General features: G+C 48.6%; 1 long non-coding RNA gene across 1 annotated transcript; it reads left to right on the forward strand.

The window, feature by feature from the left end:
* Positions 1 to 7841: 7841 nt before the first annotated feature.
* LOC148644995 (uncharacterized) lies at positions 7842 to 10908 on the forward strand. The gene is made up of 3 exons (XR_015928412.1): positions 7842 to 8356; positions 10007 to 10138; positions 10337 to 10908. It is a non-coding gene; the product is annotated as an uncharacterized LOC148644995 (long non-coding RNA).
* The last annotated feature ends 3587 nt before the right edge of the window (positions 10909 to 14495 follow it).

The following is a 14495-nucleotide window of genomic DNA, read 5'->3' on the forward strand; positions in this document are numbered from 1 at the left end:
CTCCACACAGACAGTACCCCAGGCCTGGGACTGAACCCAGGGCCCCAGCGCTGCGAGGCAGCAATGCAGCGGGAATTCAGCTGGTGCCTGACCCAGGACCTGAGCCCTCCGCTGTTTCCTTCTGTCTGCCTTTCCGGGGTGCCTCACCCACTTCCTGGCCTCGGCGGACCTGGGAGGGCGAGACCTCGCTGGCTCTGTCCCCGGCGAGTGGCTCCACCGCTCCGGTGAGGAGGTTTGGGCCTCGGCGCGTGAGGTCATGGGTCAGGAATGGGAGGTGGTCTCTGGAATGCGCGTGTGTTGATGAGCGTCAGTCTGGTGCTTTTTCAGCAGCCTGGTCTCAGAGTGGAGAGCTGAGGGCCTCCAGTAAGCAGCCAGAAGACCAAGACCCCTTCCCCGTGTCGTTCTTCGGGGCGTGGGGAGCAGGGAAGAGATCCTGTGGATAGTCCAAGTACGCTGGGGGTGGGGGGTAATTGGAGGGTCTCTCCAAGCTCCGTCAGTGAAAATCCTGGGGCTTTTACTGGGGCAAATTGCCTTCGGCTTTAATTTCCCCAATTCTGCCCTTGAGGGCCACAGTTGAGAAGATCTCTTTCCATGGGGGAACTGCAGCCTTGGGGCTGTTGGGCCCGAGACTTTGAGGTTCTGCATGTAGCTCCTGTTAGTGGCTAAGAAGTGTGGCGTCTTAACGGCCCAAACTCAGCCGGGAATGACTCAGATACATGTCAGGACAGCAGTGTGGAGTGCAAGACAGGGCTCTGGACTTCAAGCCAGAGGGCAGCGGACTTAAAGCCCAGGTGAGCTGGGTTCATACCTTGTACAGAAAATGAACGAGGCCTTTGTTAAGCCCTCGTAGGTAAAAATAAATGGAATGCAGTGGCTGTACCAGGAGCAGGGCAGGTAGTGTCAATTTTGTGTGATTAACAACTTGAAGACTCAGGGGAAGGGGACCAACCAGGCGATGGTCAAGTTTTTGTTTTAATTAAACTCCTTCAAACAACACAATGCATTCGGGTGGCCTCAGCCGATAAGCTCCTGATTCAGTTAACCAGCTCAGAGCCTAAGTGGGGGTGAAAACCACAGTTCTGTTGGCCTTGAGGATCAGATCTGAACAAGGCTGTCCCTCCACCGTCAGCAGTATGTGAGCAATTCGTCTTTATAATAATCACAACAAGCCGAGCCGTTTTTTTTTTAAAACTGCTGCCTGAGAGAGAAGTCCCAGGTTAATACATCACCCACACTGCCACTCCGTACACTAAATAATAAATAGTGGGTAAAGCTCAGTAGTGTGCAGAATGTCGCTGAGGATGAATGAAGGCAATAGGATTGGTACCAGCTAATTTCTTCTGGCTTTATAAGAAGCTTGAGGACATTTAGCTTCCTGCTCTTTGTTACCTGATGATACCAGTGCCAGGCTCTGTTTCGGCTTATACAACAGAAGATGATGTATAAGCCAAATGTGTTAATCGCACACCCCAACTGATGGCTTTTGCACACAGGCACTTTATACACATACATACTACATGGCATTTCTACATAAACATTGGTTCGCTTCTTTAGAGATGTGTGAGTAATGTCTTGCAGTGGGGACATTAATTGCTACCCCACCTAAAAGCCATACTTGTTAGGATCGGAGGAGCTTTGGAGCACAACCAGCTGCAGTTCTTTCTTTGTCCTGGAGGGGGCGCTGACCTTTCGCTGACCTCCGTATTTGTGTCCAGGTGCCGGATATGGTGGAGCAGGCGGAGGGCCCGTGCAAGAGGAGACCCGCGGTCCTGGGGGAAGCCGGGCGAGGACAGTGTGGGTGTGGTGGCGCCCTCTTCTGGCCCAGGCTGCGTGCCCGCAGGCTGAGCTGCGGCCCTGCCACCTTCACTGCGCCGCATGGAGAGTGTCTTCACCGTGCCTGGTCTGTCTTGGCCTCGATAACTCCTGTCCTGTTGCATTCTCTCTCTTTCTCGCTTTCCAAGTCTGCCCTTTCATCCATATCTTCTATCTCATAGCCATATCTTTTCTATACCAGAACAAACCAGTGTGAAACTGTATTCATGGTGGAGAAACAAGTATCTGATGCGAGTACGTGAATGCTTCTGTACAAATGACTTCACCCTTGGTCTCAGTCCTGGCCAGGAAATAAAACTCGACACTCTAGCAATGATGAACTCCAATGATAAATAGCTAATTAACACGCAGGAAGATAATGAGCTTCGGCACTAAATGTGTGAACTTCCAGTACCACCCTCCTCGAGGTGAGTGAGAGCAGCAAAAGCTGTCTGGCACACGTCAGGGTGCTCAGCGAGTTCTGTCCTTGTTCAGGGCTGGTGGGGGGGGGGTCTACTTAACACCGTAACTCACCCTTTTTGTTATGAATCTGAAATCGAAAAACAGAAGAGGCGCGGCCGTTGGGAATAGGAGCCAAGCCGTTCTTTCGGAGTGCTGTTGCCCGGCACGGAGTGGGCTCAGCACAGCCCTCTGGGAGCTCGTGCCTGGAGCGGGGCTGTTGTTACAGCGAGAGGGGAAGGAGACGGCGTAGGAGCGGGCGCTGAGCTTCCTGTCTAGCCCCGTTTGCTCATTAGTAGCTCATCGATCCAAAGGCATGCTTTAAAAGAGGTATTGGCTGTAACGACACAGCTGTGTAGCTCGTTCCACACTCCCGCAACACTTTGCGTAAAGCAGTGCCTCCTGTCTGGGGTTTTGAATGCTCTCCCATATAGTCACCACTTGTGCCTTCGGGAGAGGAGTTAATGTGGTCCAACTTATTAATTGTAGTGGAAACATTTCCTCCCTTTCGTTTTAGGAATGAAGCTGCCGACTAGACAGTGAGACTTGCTGGGCAGCGGGCCTTCAGAGCCCGAACTGGGTCTGGGGTTGAATGCACTTTGCCAGTGTGTGTGTGGGGACAGTTCGTGTTGCTGTGTCACGAGAGGGGCAGTCTCCACGGCACTATGCTGCCCAAGGTGTGGGCACAGATCGGCACTTTGGCACCTTAGTTCGCCAGCAGGCTGCTCTCCTCTCTGCCCTACCTCGGGTTACTGTCAACCCAACTCCCCCACCGCCCTTCCCTTCGGAGATCACCCCTCCGCTGTGACCTGTCACCCCGTAAAAGACAGGTTTCCCGGAAAAACACAAATTCAAGTGTGGAAAAAGCTACCGATTTGACTGGTCACATCCGCTGAGCGCCGGTGCACCAGTGTCAATCATTCCAGCGCCATCCAACCCTGTTCCAGTGGGACTCTCTACCTCTCCAAGTTACTGTCACGTTCGTAGACCCCTCCTCTTAAGGACGCTCCAGCCCTTCCTTGTTTTCCACTCATCGCCCGCACCCGCTCCCTGTTCCAACCTCCTTTGCAGTTCTCCTTAAAAGCCAGGGGCTCACTTTATTCGGGGCTCTGCATTGATCTCTGTATGGAAGCGTCTGGTCCCGTTAAGGTTTTATTCTCTGTTCCTGTCTCTCACCGGTTCCGATCCGGTTCCCGTTTTTAAATCTTGTTCGTCGTGGATGGACCTCCCGGTTTTGGACTTTGGCTTTCGTTTGGATTCCCTTTTGGATTTTCTCCCGGATTGTTTGCCTCGGCCCCGCACACCAGCGCACCAAGGACACCCCCCCTGTTTTCATCCCCATATCCTGCATGATCTTTTCCCCGTCTTTTTTCCCTGGATTGTGTCGTCTGCATAGGGTCTGAAAGAACTGTTTCGTTACAGTTACACTGGAGGAAGAAATGAAAAACGAATCTGAAATTCCCGGGGGTCGTCTTCTAAAGGGATATAACTTTCCGTCCTGAGAGCTGTGGGAGTCAGTGCTGTTGCGCTCTCAGTGCAGGAGCTGTGTGGGCTGTAGTTCAGTGTCTACGTGTCTTTCCTCTCCGGGCCGCACAGACACCTTGGTGCTTGGCGGGTTGTAAGGTTGAAGCACGTTTCATTTTATCCACAAAACAATCTACTTGCCAATGAGAGAATGCCATCGTGGAAACTTTATTTTTTTAATTGATTTGTATGGTAATAATAATAGTAGTAATAATAATAATAATTGCTTACACTTATATAGCTCTTTTCTGGACACTCCACTCAAAGCGCTTTACAGGTAATGGGGATCCCCTCCACTACCACCAGTGTCCAGCCCCCGCCTGGGTGATGCGACGGCAACCATAGTGCGCCAGAAGGCTCCCCACACATCAGCGATCAGTGGGGAGGAGAGCAGAGTAATGAAGCCAATTCAGAGATGGGGATTATTAGGAGGCCATGATTGGTAAGGGCCAAGGGGAAATTTGGCCAGAACGCCGGGGTTACACCCCTACTCTTTTCAAGAAGCGCCCTGGGATTTTTAATGACCAAAGAGAGTCAGGACCTCAGTTTTACGTCTCATCTGAAGGAGGGCACCTGTTTACAGTATAGTGTCCCCGTCACTATACTGGGGCATTAGGACCCACATGGACCGCAGGGTGAGTGCCCCCTGCTGGCCACACTAACACCTCTTCCAGCAGCAACCTTGTAATATTGTAATATTGCTGGGTGGTCCTGCTGGTCTCATCTCGTCTTGTTCCTGTCCTGAGTCGGGCTCAGCTGTAATTACGAGTTAGTCTTTAGAGTTAATGTGAAGAATATTTTCAGCCATCGCTGGGTTCAAAAACCGACCAGTCCTTTGTACAGTCTGGCGGCCACTGACTATGATCGGACTTAATCAGATTGATTTGTCCCGTTCCAGTCTTCTGTCACACACTATGTGTCATTTGTTTCGTTTACGCCGTTACTTTTGCCTGGGATAGAACATAAAAGAAAACAGGGGGTGTTTTACGAATTTTCACCCTCTCGCCGGCTGAATTACTTTTTCATTCCTTTAAAGTCCTGATACATCGATGCATCATCTTACTGCTGCTCTTCAGCATGAAGTGCTTATCACCCCTCTCTTCTCTCTCGCTGTAATTCCTCCAGGAAACCGACTTTTTTTCCTCCAACTGTGTCTGGCAGTATAGGAGTTCTATACATCGCTGTCAGGCTGCGTGTGCGTAAGAATACAGATGAGAGAAGGCGATTCGGCCCCTCTAGTTTATTTGGAAGTTGGTACAGTAGTTGATTGTCCGAATTATAATCTGGAAAGAAATCAGGCTTCGACAACATGGCTGATCAGCTTGTTCCAGACTCCCCCAGCTCCAATTCACAAAATGCCTATAGAAGCATGCCTGAGCTGCTTCTTTGCTCGAGTGTCTCAATATAGCAGACACTGCTCCTTCAGATCAACATTTTGACGTGCAGCAGCTTGAGATCAGTGAATTTGGTAGCTCCCCATGTACCATCAATATAAGGACCTTATCCTTCAGTGTGAGACAAATGCCCACTTCACCGTGAGTGAATCTAAGTGCAGAACTTGTCCGGTGTTTGTAAAAAGGTCCAAATTCAGGGAAGCAGTGTCTTTTGTTGAAAGCCAGTTCATTTGTATTCAGGAGTCTTCAGCGCCTGCACTCTTGTGCTATTGCTATTTTAAGAGTCACAGGACAGACAAGTCAAAAGTCACGTGCTGTACATGAACTGCCAACACATGACATCCAATCTTTTGCGTGTTCCCCTGAAACGTCAAGGAAATGTCTCTCTAGCAGGCTAAGCTCAGTCAGAAAAGTCTTGGCCAAACTGGGCTGACACTGACACTGTACCAACAGAGGACTGGCCTGACAGTTCTGCCGTAGGACTGGCCTGACAGTTTCAAAAGGACAGAGAGAGGAATAGTTACGATATGTGTGGTGGTGCTAGACTCTGTCATCTCTAAAGTCACTTTAAAGAGGAAGAGAGGCAGCTGGAGGCCTTTATAAATATATTATTAATCCTAACATCCCCCAGCACTGTGCATAGACAGGCAGTTTGCTGACATGACACCACCACTTCCTCCTGACTCTCATCCGATATTACATAAGCTCCTTAAGCATTTTGCTGCTGAGGTTTCCAGTGCAGCAACAATCGCCTGGACTGAGTTTTAAGAAAAAAAATGCTGTCGTCAGTTATTTATAGTGCAGCTCCGTGGCATCTACCTGCTTTTTGTTTCTGTATAAGATCCCTAAAACACGTGTGAAGGTGGATGCAGCAGAGCTATGAATTTCTGTGTTACTTGTTGTTGCAGATGTCTCACATTGAATAGGGGGAAATAAACGTTTTGGCAATTTTGTCTCAATTTCACAGCGACCCCACTGGAGGAGTTTTGAAAGTGCAGCTGTGTCTGTCAGGAAGCCCAGTCCCAGGCTTCAAGCCTATTGAGCAAAGCCAGGACAGCACTGCCCCAGCTTGCTGAGCACTTACAAGACGTGGGAGTGTTGCATTCCAACTTGTGCATCTGCAGCTACCCTGGAGTTATCCTGCTTCGAGGCAGGAAGAGAGTATTCCTCTCTTCATTCCTTGGCTGCACTGTAGGCCTGGTCAGCAGTCGTTTACTTAGAAAGCACACTTGACAGCCCCTTCCTTTCTATTTCCCTATTCATGGGAAAAGCCAGCAGCCATATCACCCTGCAGCTCCCCACTGGCACCCCACTGAAGCTCCGCAGGTGTGAGCCTGGTCAGTACCTGGATGGGAGACCTCCTGGGAAAAACGAAGGTTGCTGCTGGAAGAGGTGTTAGTGGGGCCAGCAGGGGGCGCTCACCCTGCGGTCCATGTGGGTCCTAATGCCCCTGTGTAGTGACGGGGATACTATACTGTAAACAGGCACCGTCCTTCGGATGAGACGTAAAACCAAGGTCCTGACTCTCTGTGGTCATTAAAAATCCCAGGGCGTTTCTTGAAAAGAGTAGGGGTGTAACCCCGGTGTCCTGGCCAAATTTCCCATTGGCCCTTACCAATCATGGCTTCCTAATAATCCCCCTCTCTGAATTGGCTTCATTACTCTGTTCTCCTCCCCACTGATGTGCGGTGAGTGTTATTAGGTTAACATGAGTTAATTATGAGTGTTATTATGGCTGGTGTATGCTGCACATTGGTGGAGGTGGAGGGGATCCCCATTACTTGTAAAGCACTTTGAGTGGAGTGTCCAGAAAAGTGCTATATAAGTGTGAGCAATTATTATTATTATTATTATTATTATTATTATTCGTCAAGATTTGACTTGCCTGTCACATCCCAGTCAATTTCCAGCCATGCAGGGCAGTTAAGTTCGCCTACAGGATGTGCAACGTCTTCTCAAACGTTTCGACGCTGCCTACTTCAAAGTCAGGCCTCACCTTGATCAATAGGAGTGGTCTCCATCTTGCAGATATTGGCAAACGCATTTGAATCTGTGTAGTAATAATACCCCCCTCCCCCCTGTTTGGGCTTGCTGTGAAAGATTGCACGTTTAATCATGGCGCTTAGACTGCAAGTGCTTCAGAGAGAATGCATGCTGAAGATACCGTCTATAAACTGCTTTTTAATTATGAAGTTCCTGTCGTTCTAACAGAAAAGGTGATAATTAAAGAATACTTGTCAATCCATGCAGTTTTTTTTTTAATGCAAATGAGGACTGAGCCTTTCGCTGGCTGAGCAAGATCTAATGAGGTCTGGTCCTTCGCTCTGGGTTTGATCATTTTAATGATTTGCTTTTACCTTTTTTTGTGCTGTAAGGGAGGGAAAATGAGGAACAAAAAGTGCTTGTGAAGCGAAGGGGCTTATTTGTTGTTTGCTTTGTTCTAAAAGCTTCTAGTTTGAGTTTTGGGTCTCACACTAGAGTATAAAAAATGATCTTGAGAGGGCATGACAGGCCTGTTTCAGGCGACCCTTTCCTATGGGAGACACAGGGGCTGTCGATAGAGAGGGAGATGCTGAAAGGGGGTGGGTGAGATTAAACCAGGTGGGAATTTTAGAATCGGCATAGATACAGTTCTCAGAATGGCCAGGAACACCACAGCTGACTCCACACCTCCACTCCATTCTCAATTCGTGATGCTCCCATCAGGGAGTCGGTATAAGGTACTAAATTAAAACTGAATCATTTCTAAGAAATCCTTTGTCCCCTATACAATAACTGCTCAATGAATATGTAAATGTAGACCTCTCTGCTACCAATACCTATTTATGTTATGTCACGCCCCTGGAGAACACACCGCCCTCAATCAACTCCTTCACATTCCAGTGCAGTTTCCAATTAACTAATCAGACACACCTTCTTCCACCTGCCTGCTTAAGCCAGCCTGACACACCACTCCTTCATCAGTACTGGGTTTTACCCAGCTAGAGCTGCATTGTTCCCTGTTCTGCAAGATTTCTCGGTTTGGTTATTGTGGATGTACTCGTTTTTGACCTCGGCCTGACCTCCTGCCCCAGGTTTTTGGATAAACTCCTGCTGGTACTTTTGAGTTCAGAGGATTCTGTTAAGCATTCTGATGAGGGCTTGTCTTCTGCACAGTAACAATTTGAGTTATGTATCACATTCTGTTGTTGTGATTTAATATTTTGCTTGTGTATTGTACTTTTTTGGGAGAACCCAAGGACAAATTTCCACAGCAGTGGGCTATAAAGTATCCTATCTATAAACACAAGCTCTTTAAAACCTTGGCTTTGTGGCAGAGACTCCTTTGCCACTCGGGAGAGAGCGTGATGCTCCAGCATGCCTGCTTGTAGTATGATGTGCTGAGAACTCTATGGCGCCCACTGGGAGAGGTCAACCAGATTGGAGGAGCAGTGTGTCTCTCTGTGATGTCACAGCAGTTAGCAGGAAGTGCTATTTGCTAGAAAGCTGCCCGGAGAGCCCAGGCCAACTTAACCCAATCATCCCTTGATTGCATCCAGCCTCTAGTGCTACTGGTTGGCTAAGGACGTGTTTAAGAGCAGTTTTAAAAGCAAAAAGTCTTTCAAGAGAATCCGCTGCATGTTTCTGGCAGGAGATGTCAATGGGGACTTATAAAGTAGCCCAGATGACTGGTGTCTAGCCTCCTCAAATGTACAGTGCCCTGGGAATGTGGTCTGAGCTGATACCACTAAAAACCATTTTTCCTTTTGACCTGAATTGCCATCGAATACCAGGTTTAAAACGCTAGGGTAGAAACACCCTACTGCATCTCCCAGTGACATGTAGTGCATGTGGGTTACTCATCGCCTCATTGAGTAAATAGCTGTGCAGAATGAATGGATCTTGAATATAGGTAGAGCTGGTATGTCTTAATGGGCTAAGGGGAGATCAGGAGTCCTGTGTGGCAGGAGTTGGGATTTATGAGACCCTGTGCCTGCCGCCAGCAGAACAGCTCAAGATGAAATGAAGCAGCTTGTGGCTCCCTGGGTGTCTAATGTGACCTGCATCAATTGCTTTGGAAATTGCTGGCGCGCTGATCCCTGTAAATCAGGGGGTTGTGACACTCTCTTCGGTTTCTGTCAGTCTGGCAGATTGCTCGTCAGTGGACAAGCAGCGGTGGGGATTGATGTCTTCCCCCGTCGCTGCCTTGCCCCCAGTGCTTATTGCTACAGCTCTGTAATGGGAAAACTTTAACCTTGCAAAGCGAAAAGGGCCAGGCCCGAAGCCTGTTGAGAATGAATGGGTCCCGTTGGCAGGGCATAGTAATGTGAATGTTGGGTAAATAATTTTGAGCAGCGTGGCAGCTGTGAATGTGTTGGGGCAATGTGAGTCGTACACTCTTCTGGGGCTGCAGTTACTGACGCAGCGATGGGTTCAGCTACAGTAGCTCTGGGAGAGAAATGGCCAAGTCCTCTGTTTTTGTTTTTTTTTCTCACCATTGGACTGACCGACCTCAGCGGCCCTTCTCCCCCATTCCAGAGCAGAACTGCCCTATAAGACAATGTGCTATTATTTGATCGGAGCTCCAACAATGACCGAGTATCTTTGGGAGGAAGAAAATTGTAGTGGAATTGTATCCAATTTGGCTCTTCTTGGGGAACACGGAATATGGCTCATCCAGTAACCGCAGTAGAGAAAAAGAGAAGGAGCAGCAATGATTGCTATACGTGTATTTCAATGAATGAAGTAAAAGATGCAGTGAGAGACGCAGAGATCATAGCAGTTCACCTTCGCGTGCGCCTGGCAGCCTGGCTGTTATTGAGTAACTCTTTTTAAAGTCTCTGGTAGTCTGTGGACGAAGCAAGCGGAACGACCCTGCAAAACGGGAACGTTGTGAGAGCTGGGAGGACACAGAGGCCTGGCTCGGACTGGATATTCTCCCAGCACCCATAGGGTTACTTCCAGAGGAAGTCTGCAACACGTTTTCAATCCAGCTCCAGTCTGGAGTTTGGAGTTTCTCCTAAAACCCCACTAAAATTAACAAGAGGCAACAGCGTGCACTTTCGTTCCTTAATCTACTAGACAACAAATACGTGACATAAAACCTGAGGTTTCTTTTCTTGTAATTTACTAATTAATTTATCTGACTGATGCTTTTTTTTTTTTAGCCAAAGCGACTCACCTCTACACACCTTTGTTTCACTGAATCGATGAGAGGGAAGGACCCTAAAAGCACAACAGCAGTGTCTCACAATCCGCCCGGCTGTACGGCTGAAAATGATACTGAGGCTGAATGAGGTTAGAGACCCCTGGATTCGTTAGCGGCTGAAGACAAACAAGCTTCCTCTCATTTGTCATCTTTATGTTCTTGAGAAGCTACCACTTCTTCTGAGAAAGGGGCATTTTCCATTTCGGTTTTTGTCTTACGCGTGCGGAATATTAAGCTTGGGAAAAAAACGAGAGCCCTTTCCCTATTTCATTTCTCTCTCTCCGGAATAAAAGATCCCAGGTCCAGCACTTTCAACAGCCAGCACAGAGAGAGCTGTCCAGTTTGCCAGACCCACAGGGGTACAGCCCCCTTTACAATATTCAGGTGTGCTCAGAAAGGGACTGCTCTGATTTTTGGGCATGAAGGAGTGTCACACGGCCAGACGGAGGAATTGACTATCTCTGGAGTCTAGGAGCTGGGGAGCTTTTTGTGCTGGAATGAACGGTATTGTTAAAGCTGACCCAAGAGACTCTTTCAAGCTCAACGGCAAAACAAGGCCTCAAGTTTAGGAGTAGAGCTTAAGAGCAGACGGATGTAGGGATGAAAATACAAAGCCCTTCTTCGGATAGAGTTGTGGGTGGGTGGAGCACGCAGGATAGATAAACTGTGAAAACCAGCACATTCAAGATTCATAGGAGGTTTTGGGGGACTGTTAGTTGTTGTGCAAGCAGACAGATTATCGGGATGGTCTTAATCGCTTCATCTGTGAGTGCAGTGGCCTTGTGGTACTGTCAGTCCAGGGGTGAATGTACGATTGTGGTAAGACCCTTCTGGAACAGCACCACCCCCTGTTCCGTGTTTCCCAAGTCACACCCCATCAGCCCTGTGGGAGAGGAGATCTCAAGAGTAAAGTGCATAGCAATCACTTAGTTTCAATGTGTGCCATCAGGCTGTATTTATTGGCTGTGATTACTGTATTCACAATGTTCCATGATAACACTTCAAATTTACACCCTATTTTGGTTTGGGAGTTTTTTCTAAAAGGGATCCGAAGCTGCAGAATTTTGTTTTGGCTCTCCCTGTGCGCTTTCACATGCGCAAACGGCATACGTGCTGTGTGAAAGGAGCAATGGGGCATTCTGGTTAAACCAATCAGCTTTGAGCTTTCATAATAAAGACCTAGAATAAAAGAAAAAAAGGCAGTTATTTCTTTTAAAAGGAGCACAGCTGGTTTGCAGAGAATTTGCATCAGTTTAGCATTCTCCTATTGAATGATGCTGGTTTCTCTGGCAGTAGAACATGCACTTTTCACCCTGTGTGGATCGTGAAACAATTCTCCATCTGCGCGTGTAGGGGTGTTTTATAAAACACCAGCACGACCCAAACAGGCCGGTTGGCAGTGTATTGTATACCAACCAAAGATTAGCAATGGTGGATCAGAAGAGAACTATCAATTTGATTTTCTGCTCTATTCTCAGTCTCTGTATGTGAGCACACCAGTGTGTGTTACTAACTCCTGGGCTTCTCTCTCCTCCCTGTCTGACGGGACACTCCAGCCCTCCTGGCTTCCTTGCTGGTACACCCTGCCCCCTCTCCTCGCTCTTTGGGCATCTCACCATGTATGGGAAGACGCCAAGGTTCCCTGAACAGGAGCAGCCTACCACACGGCGCCCCCTGCTGCAGGCGGATTGTTCTGCCTCTCGCTGCGATGGTGAGCAAGGACCGGCTGCCCTGGGTTCCTGCCTGATTCAGCGGTCAGGAACAACAGGAGGCCCATCAGGCCCGTTCGGTAGTAAGCAGTTCATTGATCCCAGGATCTCGTCCAGCTGTTTCTTGAAGAGACCAGGTTCTTGCCTTCAACAACAGGGCTGGGTAGCTTGTTTCACACTCCTACCACTCTTTGTGCAAACAAATGCCTGCTATTCCTGGTTTTAAATCCCCCTTCCAAGCTCTCCTTTAAGCTGCTGTGGTGGCACTGTTTTCTGATGCCCTAAGTGGCCTGGGCTGCGAATACCAAGCTTCTTCCCCTGGAGCTCGGGGTGATGGCCTGCCTGTCTTCCCCTCCCACATAAATTGGCTTCATTACTCTACTCTCCTCCCCACTGATCGCTGATGTGTGGTGAGCGTTCTGGCGCACTATGGCTGCCGTCACATCATCCAGGTGGGGGCTGCACACTGGTGGTGGTGGAGGGGAGTCCCCATTACCTGTAAAGCGCTTTGAGTGGAGTGTCCAGAAAAGCGCTATATAAGTGTAAGCAATTATTATTATTATTATTATTATTATTATTATTATTATTATTATTATTATTACATGGCCTGGGAAGCTTGACCTCCATGTCCCCAGAGTCATGTTCCACCTCCCCTCTCCATCTCTTTAGGAAGCCACCAGGGGGCGCTGTGGAGCTTGGCAAATTAGGTAGGCTGGTGGGACAAGTTGTAGGCCGTCAGTGGACCTCCTGTCCATGCTTTGGTAACAGGTGTTGCGCTGCATTTGTTAGGTATTTTTGTTTTTTTAGCAATCATTAGCCTAAGAAAGTCAATGAGGACATCGGGTAGGAGAGCAGCAGCCTTATTTTGTTTGGGGCATTTGGGTAAATAAAGTTGAGTTTTGTAAACGTCGGGTTTGCTTCTCTTTCGCAGGGCTGTGCTCAGGTGGCTGTTCGGTCAGGGGCTGTTGGTTCCACTGTCTGGAGAAGTTCTCCCCAATGCAGCTCAAATTCTTCTTTGCCCCACTGTCTCTCAAACCCCAGTGCTCCTTTTTTTTTCCCCATTCAAGTGAAATAAAAATGTCTCTTTCATTTCACAAACCCTTGTTTTGAGGAGGGGGTCTGAGTACCCTCGCGCTGGGTCATTAGACTTGCAGAATGGCATTCTCCATTTGTTTTTTTTAATTACTTTTAAACTCTATTTTTAGATGTCCTTTTATTACCTGATAAATCTTCTTCTGGGCATAATTTTATCAATTTTCAGAGGCAGCGAAGCTCAGACACTGTTTGCTGTTAGAGGAACATCTGCCTGACAGCAGTCCCTGTTCTGTATGAGAGAGTGGTCTTATCTTCCCTCTGCTTTGTACAGACTAAGAGAAAGGGCAGAGCCAGCTGTGGTCGTCCAGCTGTTCCTCAACAGTGCAGTGGGTCTGATTTCCCACGGTCACTGCCTGCCTCCCTCATCATCATCATCAGCCAGACACTTCTCTCTGTGCCTCCATGTGGCAGGGACTTGTGAAGAGGCAAAGTTGTCAGAGGGTTATTTTTAGTTTTAGGATTTTCTACTCTAACCAGCTCTCCCCCCAAAAAGTGATATCTGGGAGTCAGTCAAAACGTTTCTGCATCTCCCAGGAGGTTCTTTTTGGCTGCCAAATGTCAGTAGAGGGAAATAAACCTCTCTGTACTGCAGCCCTGTTCTGTTGTGTTCTGTCATCAGGCAGAGCCTCGGCGTGCAGAGGGCTGTGGGCCGTTGTCGGGGCCGGAGTTTTTACCCAGCTGTGTGACCTTGTGAAACTGTCCGGTAACTCTGTATCTGTGTGAGTGATGGAGCTTTAATAGAGTTCCTTTGTTTTTCCAGGAGGCAGCCTCATGAAAACCCAAAAGAAGATGGTCTAGTCCTATATGTGCACGTAATGCAAATGATGAACTGTTCTCTTCTGTGTGCGAAGCGCTCTGTTGTTGTTTTAGTCGCTGCCTAGCTCCATGCTCTCAGGTGCTCACCACCCCTCTGATCTCTAATTGTCACGATCGTCATCCCTCCTCTTAAGGGCGCTCCGGTCCTTTTCTATTTTAGTTGATTTCGTGCACCTGCCCCCTGTTTTGTCTGTCATTATTCAAGCCTGGTGCTCTCGGTATTCCTGGCTCAGCACTGGGAGATGGACGCCTGGAAGCCCGGCTGCCAGCGGGTCCAGGAGAGACCCGAGGGCACAGGCTTCATCACGGCGTCCTGACCGTCTGAGTCCGGGGCTCGGAGCGCCTGGGCTGGTTTTATCCCCTGTCCCCGTTCCGGAACCCCTTCCGGGTTTTTAACTGTGTTTGTCTTGTCTTTGATGGATTCCCCGGTTTTGGACTTGGGACTGCACCCCGGATTCCCCCTTTTGGACTGTCTGGATCTGTTTGCCATCAACGCGC

The sequence above is a fragment of the Lepisosteus platostomus genome, chromosome 19 (assembly GCF_059453375.1).
Source record: "Lepisosteus platostomus isolate fLepPlt1 chromosome 19, fLepPlt1.hap1, whole genome shotgun sequence".
Lineage (NCBI taxonomy): Eukaryota > Metazoa > Chordata > Actinopteri > Semionotiformes > Lepisosteidae > Lepisosteus > Lepisosteus platostomus.